The 12,988-nt window shown below is 43.3% G+C and overlaps 1 protein-coding gene across 1 annotated transcript in view; it reads right to left on the reverse strand.

Moving 5' to 3' along the window:
- TEK (TEK receptor tyrosine kinase) overlaps positions 1-12,988 on the reverse strand; it is a 682,216-nt gene that overhangs the window by 101,773 nt on the left and 567,455 nt on the right. The gene's annotated exons all lie outside the window — the stretch shown is intronic.

The following is a 12,988-nucleotide window of genomic DNA, read 5'->3' on the forward strand; positions in this document are numbered from 1 at the left end:
GAAATTCTAGGCTGGGTACTTCATCTTAATAATTATATATGTCCGTTCTATTGCAGTGGATTTGACAGTTGTATATTATTTCTACCCTGAAATAAATGTGGCAAAATACTGGAAGTGGGCATTTAGTTACACTGTTCTGGTAATAAGACTGTAGATTTAGGTTAATAAACACTGCTGGTTTGGTCTGAATGCATTCAGATTGTGGTTCATTTCTAGGTGCGCAGAAGAGGCCTATCTGTTATCAGTACTTTTTTGTTATTAGACATGAAACCAGTAAAAGGAAAGGGGATGTGGTGGGGTGATAAAACCCTAAATCTAAATAGGGAAAGATGAATTCTTGCAGGTTGAGTGCCTTATAGCCCCTTCAGGACCACGGACCACTCAAGCAGAGCCTCTGGTAAATACCCCTCCATTCCGAGGGCTACAAAGGAGTAGAGTCAATGAGTGTGTGGTAGAGGGACAAGTGATTAGATGGGCGCCAGACGATAAAAGGAGGAACAGTAAATGGGAGAAGGACAATCAACACAGGCAGATGCCCCTCCGAAAGGCTCTTCTGCACATTTCATGTTCAACTTTCACAGTACTACTTGTGATTCTTGGCAATTCCCCATAGAAAGGATGTTAAACCTAGCCAAGTTGGGAGATCTAAGATGAGCATTAGAAGAACAGAAGGGCAAAATAATACCCCCAGAATGGGTGGGGGGCATTTGTAACCTGGTTAGATGAAATGATGACTAGATGCAATGACTTTAGGGTGAAGGGGCTGCAAGACTGCACAGGCAGATAAAGTTTCTGAGGGCCAAAAGGGCAACAGGGAAACCAGTTCTCTTGTGCACCCAAATAGTCGATGAAAAGACCGATGCTGGGCAAGAAGAGCAGGATAACGAGACTGCAGAAGCCATGTAGAATTCTTTATTAGTTTGTGCGCAGAAGTGAGAGTACAGTATCAGGTGTAATAGAGAGCACAGTGGTTGGGAGCTGCTCAGCGCCCTGTTGCTGGGCAGCACCAAGCTCTGGGACAATTTGCACCAGTGCTGCCCAGGTCCGGCACCTCTGGCGTTCGAGTAACGCTCTATTATCTGTCACACGTCCCTCTTACACTATGTCAGTAATGAGGGGAGGTGCACTTCGTAGGTAGGGAAGGACTCTTTCGTCCTCCAAGCACATCTCAGGCAGATGCCGGAAGGGTGTGAGGAGGAAGAGGAAAAGCAGCCCCATATGGTTATGATACATGTCCCATGAACACCAGCGTCTGGCCAAAGAATTCCCCAATATAAGAGCAGAACACAGTAAAACAATGTTATAATCCTGCGTGGGCAGATATGAATCAGCACATGCAGGTGGTGATGTCACCCGAAGTGAGACAGCGACTATTTGGCCGGTGCAAGATATGGGTACAGAGGATGCCCTTAACTAAGCGAGAGAAAGACTGCCCACTGAAATCGCAAATGTCTGCCCCCGGAAGGCTGATTAGGCTAGGCTAGGGGAATGTAAGTAGAATAAAGGGTAATCACCTGCAGATTTAGATGGAATTAAGTTAGTGTTCATGCAACAGACAGGTATCACAAAGACATATGGGACCGCACAGGAGGCCATAGCTAATTCTTTTGTAGCTGTCTCTTACCCAAAGTACAAGCTTAGTTAAAAGCTTTGTGCATCTGGTGGCAGACTAAGTCCCTGGTGTAACTAGTGGCAGTGGTGAACCATTGCATAGTATGTCACGAACAGAAGAACAAGTCATTTGACAACTAATAAATGAACCCCCAAATACAGTATTTACAGGGACAAGTACAGCACATCACCCAGAGGGGAGGTAAATGTCAAGGCAGGGGAACATCCTAGACAGATGGGACAAGAAGGACAGATGGGACAAGTGGAACAGGTGTGACAATACCTGAATCAGCACAATCCCCATAAACAGTGGGCACAGCAGGGCCGATGGGGAATCCAAACAAACATGCTAGTGTGCACGTACAGGTTGGACATTGGAGAATGATTGTCCATATAGAGCTCAGCTGCCCTTCTACCAGGGGAATCAGGCACAGAACACTCCTCAGATCACCCTTGCGGGATGTCCTGCCCCCTTTCCGGATACACAGTTTAAAGCCCTAGATCCCTTCCCAAATCCCAATGCACATGTCTACGCTCCTGAGCACCCTCTCATTTCACAGGATGATTAGGATCTGTTCTGACTAAACAGAGAAGGGGTATTCCAATGGGTCCCTTAATACTAGTAGACCAGGAAGGCCCAAATGTACAGTATATTATAGGCAGGGAGTCTGTACCCTGTTTAGTGTGCACTGGAGCAAGTAAGTCAGCACTGCATATGGATAGTTTTCCAGACATACCTTTATCAACAAACACTGAGGGCGTAGGAATATCCAACGGTCCAGTTAAACACTAATTTACTGAACCACTCACAGTCACGCTGGCCCCCATAACTGACACACATACTTTCCTCCTAAGCCCGTCAGGCCTAGTTACCCCACTACTATGTAGAGACCTTCGATGCAAGCTCAGGTGCACTATATATTGCAACTTCGCCGGGGCATCTTTGAATGTTCCTCACAATAATGCAGAGGCTGGAAGATGTTTTTGCAACTCTCAAGGTGAGTCCAGAGGAGGAACCACTAAGTGAGGGGAGTGACCAGAGGATGTGAAAGGTTTGATTAACTCTATACCTTCTTCCCAATGATCAACACATGACAATTAGGAAGGATACATTCACAATATCCGTAAGGATAAAGGTTGACTCTTAGGAAATTGCCCCACATTCCTCAATACCAGACTCGAACTGGCCTATAGGGCAATGCCCGATCCAAAAACGCAAAATGCTGGTGTGGGTAAGTTTTTTGGGTCAAAGCGTGCCACTTTTCTGACCCATGTGGGCCAATTTGATGAGTTACTTCACTATGTGGCTAGTAGTTTTGACCAGTGTTACTGAATGAATATTCTTTACAATGCACAATTTGCATCACATTTTATCCAAAACCTGCCCCTTGGGTACTACTCAAACAGTCTGCCACAAAAGGATAGAATTTCCATTTGCAACTGTGGGCTACTTTTTCCTTGGGCCCCGAGACAATGTAATGCCCCAGTCCGACCCTGCTCAATACCCATTAAAGCCAGAATAGAGTAGAGAATCATCCCTGTTATTGACGCACTCCTGAAACAAGGTATAATTGTACCTACTACAAGCCCATGCAACATTCTGATATTGCCTGTCAAGAAGCCAGGGAAGGCAACATATTGTTTCATGCAAGATCAGGCAGCTGTTCATGCGGTGGTACTTTCTTCATTCCCAGTCATGCCAAACCCATTTTACTGTAGTATATCAATGCTCAGCATTCTTTTCCGTCCCCATACACAAGGACAGCCAATATCTGTTCGCATTTTCACATAGGGGAATCCAGTACAGCTAGACAAGGCTGTCCCAGAGGTATACTGACTCCCTTACCCTTTGTTCCCAACAGCTGAGAAAGGATCTAGACAGCATACAATTTGCTGGCCAATCAGTGTTAGTCCAGTATGTGAACAGCCTATTGATAGACTCACCATATTATGAGGCATGCATGCAAGATACCCAAGGGCTACTGTTTCCTTTACCACAAAATGGGCACAAGGCATCAAACATTTTTAGGAGATGACATTACAAAAGGCCTCTAAGTAATAGCATCCTTCCGGAAGGAGGCAGTATACAAGATCCCAAAATCTCAAACTGTTACACAGATGAGGGCATTTGTAGGTGTAGTAGAGTATGACTGGCAGTGGATTTTATGTGCAGAGATTATCAAACCCTGAGTTTGATAACACCAATGTTAACACCATAGAGCCACTACAGTGGGCTTCCGAAGGGGAAAATTAGAATGGTACTAAGTCTTCCTAGAAGCACAAAGGGAACATGTACGTTTTACTTGAATCATGTATGGAAGATTAATGGAGCTTGATATTGAGAAAGCCTATTCAGAATCCTGACCAAATCTCATAAGGAACAAACTAACAAAGAACATCAATGAAAAGTATGATATTATTAGACGGTTTGGGCTAATTAAAGAGAGGGACCAGGGAAATATCTTTTGGTCCCTTAAACTGTCTGGGTTAATGAATGTGAGTGAGGATTGAAGTTGGAGACCAATGAAGGGTCTCTTAGACCCTAAGAGCGACAGACAAATACATTTTGCTATATCCTGATAAGCTTGCTCTTGATAGACATGTTTTATTTTGCTTGAGTAAAAATTAAGAAAACCTTTTCTTGACTACCTCGTTGCCTACACTGCACAATATGCCCCAGTGTTTTGCACATGTACTGAACAAAGTTAGCTGTCGCAAGCTATGGTCCAGTCCATGTTTACTGAAGATCCGTTTCTAATATTTGTCCTAGTAGCAGATTACAAAACCCATGAAATTCAACAAATCATTTGTTTTGCAAATTCTAAGAAAATTCTTCAGGTCAGGTAATGTTAGGGTTATGGCCTAAAACCTAAAAATCAAATACTATCTTTGACATGCAAATCCTAGTGAAAGGCAATATGCAAATAAGAAGCACCTGAGACATTTAGAGTGAGTAATAATTTCCACATTCTGATTGGTATATAGTTGTTCATTGCGTGTACCACACATTGGCATTAAAACCAGATCACAACCTTTGCTTTCCAGTTCATGGTTGTTAGACGTGAGTTGTACAAATAGTACACAGTTGTCTAACCCTCACAGTCAGTTCAGTCACCAACAACAACCATGAAAGTGTCTTTTTAAATAGAAAATTGAGGTTCCTTAGGCCAGGTACCTTATATTTATTTGATGGGATAGCAAGACCACTCTGACTCTCTTTGGGACTTAAGAGTGTGAGGCACAGTGTGACAAGAAAGTAAGCGTATACATTTAGGGCAGCCAAAACTCATTAATCCTCATCTTTTAGTGCTGAATATGGTCCATTTTATCTCTGTTATGATATGAGGGGTTAGGGTTGTACGTGCAAAAAGAGATTAAGGTCTAGGAGTAGGTTAGGCACCATGAACAGTAACTTTTAAACTGGGAAGAGACCATTTTCGGTCCATGGACCCATTTTACGGAACATTGTTGCATGTGAACTCAAACAACAACATTGCCACCTGAGGTTTCATTGTGCACTGAAGTCAGATCTCCTGAAACTAGGCTTCATTTAAAGATCTTGCTGATCCTGATCTCTTATCCCTGGCTCTGATCTCCACCAACAAAAGGCACTTCTTTTGGTATTCATTTTGCGTATTTAATCTGTTCGGTAGAGCCCACTGTAAAAGGCCTATATTTTTGTACATGTTTCCCTTTTCTTTCTTGTTTCCTGCCTTCCCTGCAAAATAAAATAAATAAATACATAACCAATTGGGGGTTTGCAGCACTTCCTGGCTGGCATGGGAGGTTGCTAAAGGCATGGGAGTAGCCCAGGTTGATGCCTGCAGGCCACCTCCAACGCCACATAATGCTAATCAACCCCCCAATAAGCTTGATCCCTGACCACATGAACTTTCAGACCCTTTGTAGTGGGAAGGGTCAGGAAGAAAGGATATCCATAATATAGGAGACCACTCTCTAGCAGAAAGAAGTCTTGGGGGTTGTGTACCTGGGATAGGAGGTTCGAACTTGAAAAGGGTTGCTTGGGCTATCTGAAGTCATTAGTTCAATCCACACAGAACTTAAGAGCCATACAAACATCAAGGGTATGAAGAGTTACAGAGGCAGATCTACTAATTGATGTGAAAACCTGGACCTACCTTTGGGATTGTGAAGGAGTGTATCCCCAAAACCATCCTGGTTCTTTGAAATATTTTATGGGGGTTTTCTACAGGCAAAGCCTGGAACTTGCTGCCCCTCCTGGTCAGCGTGACTGGTAACCAGAAAAACAACCATGATGATGCTACACTGATATTCACATATCCCCTCAGTTTGAATAATTTGACCTGGAGTGTGGAGCCGAAGTAGTGCTTGGGAAGGTTGTTTGATAACTGAATTGGAGAGAGAGTAAAAATTGCAATTGTTGTTTCTGAAGCACAGATAACAGCCATGTAATGTCTACACAAATCTACTTAAACACTAAAACCGACTAACTCTGTAACAAATGAAACAACTGAGACTAGCACAACCTCTAGAGGAAGGACCATACTTTCCAAGGCCTATTGGGAGAACCATAGCCAGTTGCTTATGTATTGGTCTGGTCAAGGCATTTCAAGCACTTTTATTGACTTGCCTAGTGTTCTCTGAGAGATCCAGTTCACCTCCTCATGTTCCATGCCACTAAGTTCATTGATTGAAGGGAAGTGTGAAGAACTCGGCCTTGTTGTTGAAAACTCATTTGTTTGCTCACTGGAAGGAAACGGTGCTCAACTGATAGATCCGAGTGATCCGACAAGCAGTGACAATTGGACCCTACGGGTGCAGTCAAAACCATATTTCAAAAGTGGTTCATTCTAGGTTTGCTGATCAGTTTGTGCAGTAAAGGAATGAGAGGAAAAGTACATGTGTGCTGTGGGTATTAAGACTGTCCAAAAGCACTCACCACTGAATCAAGCCTCTATGCACACAAGAAGCATTTCCTTATGTCTTGTGAGACAAACAGGCCAACCTGGTGAAATCCCCACTTCGGAAAAAGAAGGAGGAGGGCATCCCAGTGAAGTTCCCATTTGTGAGTGGCATGAAGAAGGGAGCTACGGAGTCCCACTGGCCAGTTGTTCACTCCTGGAAGGTGAGTGGCTGACAAGGAGTACCGATGGAAGATACTCCAGCTCCAGATATTGATCATCATTTCAAAAAAAGCATAAGGAACTGCATTCCACCCATTTTGTTTACGTAGTAGAGCACTACAGTATTGTCCTTGAACACCAAAACCCAAAGGCCTGCCACCATGGAAAGCACGTCTTTTGGACCAGCAAATTGCTTTGGAATCTAGATAGTTAGTGTGATGAAAAGTGTCCTATGAAAGCCAAAGATTGTGAACCTGAATTTAGCTCAGTGGTGCTCCCTGTCTGAACACAGAGTGGAGTCTGATGTGATGGCAATGTGTGGATTCAGTTTGTCGAAGGGGATGCCCAGAGGCAAATGGGAATGCTGCATTCACCATGCCTCTTCACCTTCTGAGGAACTGGGATTTTTGGTACGCTGTGACGGGAGCAAATAATCCCAGTGCTTCGAAAGCATAATTTGAGTAAGCCTAATTTGTAGCCCGGCATGTGACACTACTATTGTGCATAAATGCATGTGACAGTGACAGATTCCCAGTTTGAAGCAGCCAGCCCTGCACAGAGCCTCTCCTCTCCAGTGGGAGTAAACCATAAGCATGTCTGGAGTGCCACAACAACCCAATGATAGGTATCCTCTGGGAAGGAGTCACGGTGGACATGGCCATGCTGACTAACAGGCTACATTGTAAGGCTAATGCCTGGAGCCTCTTCGAATTTTCTTCTGCCAAAAAAGGGGAAGGAGCCAATCATCAAAGTCGATCTATACATAGGCACTTCCTGGGAAGGGAGCCATGGCTTTCATGACATTTTCTAACACTCTGTGTGCGCTAGTAGGGCCAAGAAGCAGACCGACAGTGTGCGTTTCTTGAATTTCTACTTCAGCACCAACAGATCGATTCAGGAAAGGTCCAAGATCTCTTGTATCCCCACTTTGGTCCTCACCGTGAGGTGGTAGGTTAAGGTAAAATCACAATGTTTACAAATACCATTGATTCTACTGCCCTCACAATTCAGATGTTTGCAGGGAAATAGATCAGGCAGTATTCCAAAGGGACGCCGAACAAATGCTGTTGGTGCTGAGGAATAAAGATGTGAGATCATTTTGGTATATGATGAATGACCTTGCCCATTCCTAGCATGAGCATAGAGTTTCCTCTGTTTCAGAAAGTCAATGGGTGACTCATTTCAGCAAAATATTCAGCACTCAGACCGAAACAATTGCAAATATATTCCCCAAGACCACTATTTCATCACGTGTTTGGTCAATGGTTATTGTCAAGGATCAAATCTCTGACATCATACACAAACTTAGTTCTTTGCGGGCCTCTGGCCCCAACAACCTCTCCAATGTACTATTTAAGGGGATACCATTACTTGGTCAACCATACTATGTGCTCTTTTTAACAATTTTGTTGACACTTGTACTTTTCCAAAATCTTGGTCCAAAGCATACATCAGCATACATCTTACCAATCTTTAAAAACGGCCTGAGTTCCCATCCATTAAACCTTTGTCCAATAGCAATTATGGACGCGGATAGCAAGATTTTTGCAGCATTACTTCTCCAACATCTCGAAATTTGGCAAAAAACAATAGAATTCCCCAATGTCAGACTGCTTTTCGGAAACATCATGGGATTACATTGAATGGGTTTTTGTTGAAAGCTATTATCAGTCAAGTGCAACAGCACAAACATGAATCAGTTTATATGGCCACAATTGACCTCTCCTCTGCATTCGATGCAGTCGATCAAGGTCTATTGTGGAACAAGTTGCAGAAATGCGGAATCCCGAAGAGCCTCCTATAGCTTATCATCGGTCTTCATTCCAATTCACACGTACAGGTTCTGTTGGATCACGATGGTGCTTTGTCTCGCAGTATTCCTACTTCTCGAGGGGTCAGGCAGGGCTGCGTCCTCGGGCGCTGTTTATTTAATATTTATATGCGTGACATCAGTGAGTACTTACATTCTGCATCACTTGCCACCCCGAAAATTCAACATATAAAACCTATCTAGCTTGTGTACGCCAATGACTTTTTAATCTTTGATTTAACTCCGATTGGCCTACAACATCTTCTGTCAAGCTTTTTCAGATTTGTTGAGTTTCATAAACTAAAGATTAATTTAAAAAACAAAATAATGCAATGGAACAGTAAACACATTGTCAAATCCTTTACATGGCAAATTGATCAAGTACCCTTAGAAAAAGTTCAGGGTTTTATTTATTTGGGATTTCCCATTTTTGCAAAACAAAATCAATCTTTTGTCAAAGAACGGTGGTTTTCAAGTGGAGCGGCTCTAAGTAATCAATTGGTATGAGTGGATTCCAGGTATGGCAAGTATTCTATTCTTCCTTGTTTAGAATTTTATGAAGGGAAAATAGTCCACAAATTCTATACGGCATCAAGCTTTTGCCTCTTTAGGCCCTGGATCTGTTTCCAAGTATTGAGGGTAGATCGTGGAGGAGGGTGCTCCAAATTTCTCTGGGCACCCCTCTCCCTGCAATTCGGTATGAACTTGGTCTCTTATCACTCAAAAGTAAAGCTTTGTGGAAATATTTATCATTCTATTTCAAGTTACTATGTCCACCTAGCTCTCCCTCATTATATAGGGAACTAAACAGGGTGTTGATTGAAAGAAACAATGGGCCTCATTATGGGTCCGGCGGTAACCCTGCTGGTGCTATCGGCAGGTTGCCGCCGGACCAGTAATATTTTACTGGTGCTTGACTTCCCGGTGCCACCGGCTCATTACGAGTCCAGCAGCCCGGGAAGTCAGGCGCCGGCAAATTGTAAGTCCCCATTCTTATAGAGTCCTATAGGACTCTATGGGAGTGGGGACACAGAAGCACCGGAACCGTTAGCTGGTGCTTCCGTGAACAGTCTGCCTACCGTGGCCGCAGCACCCCGCATGGAAGACCTGTCAGTCACAGCGGCTATGGCAGGCAGACTCCAGAAACAAGGGTGCCGGTGAGCTAACCGGCACCCTTGTTTCCGGACCGGCAAACTCGTAATGAAGCCCAATGTTTTTATGTGTGAAATTGCAGATTTTTGTAACAATCCACTTTCCGACTTGGGTCTTTCTTCAGTCGATCACATTGCTAATCCATTGAGGGCTAAAAATTACTTTACAGACAAGATTGGGCTAACCCGACTGACATGTTCCATTCCTACAACACACTCAAACATCTAAGTTTAGATTTCAAATTAGTCAGAGTTGTTGCCCCTTATCTTGCTGTGTACTTTCAAAGTTATGTGAGACGTCCGTTTATTAGCATCCGCTGGGATCACGTTCCCACCAAGGAGATATTGATTTGTCATAAAATTATGTCAGTCAAACAGAGTTAATGCCGCTTCTGTGGATCCCGTAACTGTGTGGTATCCATGGAACACCTTATAACAACATGGGCTAATCTTCGGAGCCTTAGACAAATACATTTTTTCGACGATTGTTACCAATGTTAGCAACAATGTCATGTGACTCCTTTATGCAATTTTGCTTAGCAGGGTAACAACATCACAGGTTATGGCAGTCACAAGGTTTTTTAAAATCTTTGAAACTAGTGATTGTTTATAGGATGAACTGACTTTTATTTTTAAGACTAACGCAGGCAGGACACAGACTTGAATTGTACCACTTTTAGCAATTAACTGTCTTGTTGTCTTTTGATTACATACTTCATGATGTCTTGACAAGATTGCTGACAACATAGTAATTTGCTTGAATTGTTTTTTAATCACTTTGTTTTAGGCAACGTTATCACTTAAGGCTTTTTTTTTAGTATTTTTTATCATGAAATGTTGTTATTTTATAAATCTTATATGTATGTTGATATTTAAAGTAATTCGTCTTGTTAAAGGTTTCAATACTGTCTGAGCTATTGTGAGTTGGATTGTCCAAGTGAAAATTGACCCATATTTACCCCACCACAGTGATGAAGGGTAACATTGTAAATTGACCCCAAATGTAATTTAACGTTTTTCTTTGTATAGAAGAGAAGCATAAAATCGTGCCTTCAATAAAGAGAAAACCTTTCTATATGGGGCCATTGTAATGGGGTTAGAAGTTGGTCAACTCTGATTCCCGCCCTAACAACACCATGCCAATGTCATGCATAAAGGGTCAGATATGAGCCATTTGTGCATTAAAACAATGTAAACATGAAGATGGAAAAGGATAATTCTTTGTTTTAAAAAATATACAAAATGCTATTGCTGAAATACTGCTAGTGCTATTCCTGCAATACTGCTAGTGCTATTCCTGCAATACTGCTAGTGCTAGTGCTGCAATACTGCTAGTGCTATTGCTGCAATACTGCTAGTGCTATTGCTGCAATACTGCTAGTGCTATTCCTGCAATACTGCTAGTGCTATTGCTGCAATACTGCTAGTGCTATTCCTGCAATACTGCTAGTGCTATTGCTGCAATACTGCTAGTGCTATTGCTGCAATACTGCGAGTGCTATTCCTGCAATACTGCTAGTGATATTGCTGCAATACTGCTAGTGCTATTCCTGCAATACTGCTAGTGCTATTCCTGCAATACTGCTAGTGCTATTGCTGCAATACTGCTAGTGCTATTCCTGCAATACTGCTAGTGCTATTGCTGCAATACTGCTAGTGCTATTCCTGCAATACTGCTAGTGCTATTGCTGCAATACTGCTAGTGCTATTGCTGCAATACTGCTAGTGCTATTCCTGCAATACTGCTAGTGCTATTCCTGCAATACTGCTAGTGCTATTCCTGCAATACTGCTAGTGCTATTGCTGCAATACTGCTAGTGCTATTGCTGCAATACTGCTAGTGCTATTGCTGAAATACTGCTAGTGCTATTGCTGCAATACTGCTAGTGCTATTGCTGCAATACTGCTAGTGCTATTCCTGCAATACTGCTAGTGCTATTCCTGCAATACTGCTAGTGCTATTGCTGCAATACTGCTAGTGCTATTGCTGAAATACTGCTAGTGCTATTCCTGTAATACCACTACCATGATCACTGTACTACTGGTAAACCGTTGATTAGGGACATTTTCAGCAATAACGCTGGTGGTATGCATAATTATGTCCAGCGGCATTCCCATGAAAAGAATCACCCAACGCATAATGAGATCCATTGTCCTTTTCCAACCCAAACCACTTGGAGAAAAACCCCTGAGAGAGAAGGCACTGTGGCACTCTCTCTGCCGCCTCCTTGTCCAGAAGTTCTGGATCTCAGCCAATAGTTCTTCTGAGATGGGGTGGGAGCATAAAGGGAGGAAGGTGAAGGACAAGGCATTTAAAGGTCAAACCCTCTGGATTTTACTGACCGGGTCCAACAGTCCCATTTGATGACATTCCAGACAGATGCGTCTTTCTGGATCATGCCACCCACAGGCGTAGAATGACCCATGAGAGGCAAGTCAGCTCTTACTATGTTGTGGGAGAAGATGCAGAAAACATCCTGGTCCCTTCTCTACAAACCGTTGCAGTAAAGAAGACCTGTCATACAGTTGCTGCTTTGAGGTGGAAGCTTTCACAGACGTCTTACATATGATGTGCAGCGCCACTGTGGCTAGTGTAGTTTTCTTGCATTTAATCAAATGTTTGTCAGCGGTGGGCCGAAAGAATTATTTGACATCAAAGGGGGGGGGGGGGACTAAGACGTTCATGTGCATCCCCTCTTGGCGAAAGACCTCCAATGCCAATCTAGAGGGTTCAGATTCATCTGACACCTTGCCAGCTTATCTTTTACTCTTCTCAACATCATTGCCGGTCCCCTGTGCTGGTAAATCTCAGAAGGGGGGAAAGGCACTGGAGCAAGCATGTATAGATCCAGGTCCCTCCCTCCTCCACTTTGTATTAACGCTATCTCAGTGTCATAGGCCGACTTGGCATCTTACAACTTTGCCTGATGGGCTTAGGCCTGTGTGTGACCTCCGTGCAAGCAGTGGTAGACGTAGGCGTTATGAGAATGTCAGGTGTAGAACGATAGAGGGTGTACGGGACCATATACACAAGATAACACAATGACTACAGCAGCGAAGAACCATGCAGCTGTGCTCAACACTTCCAGTTCAAAGTACACAGAGACAAGGTCTGATGAGTGGAACATGGATAGAACAGGTTTGGCATTGTCTAGGGTCAGATGCCTCAACTCCCCATAAGTGACACATTTACATTCACACAAAGCTGTGCTGAGCCGGGCGCCCTGCATACTATCAGTATGGGGCAAATGTTAACAGGACGTAAGAGTATAAATCTGAGAACATTTGTATCCATCATATGCATACATGTC

The sequence above is a fragment of the Ambystoma mexicanum genome, chromosome 6q (assembly GCF_040938575.1).
Source record: "Ambystoma mexicanum isolate Mex_15411 chromosome 6q, UKY_AmexF1_1, whole genome shotgun sequence".
Lineage (NCBI taxonomy): Eukaryota > Metazoa > Chordata > Amphibia > Caudata > Ambystomatidae > Ambystoma > Ambystoma mexicanum.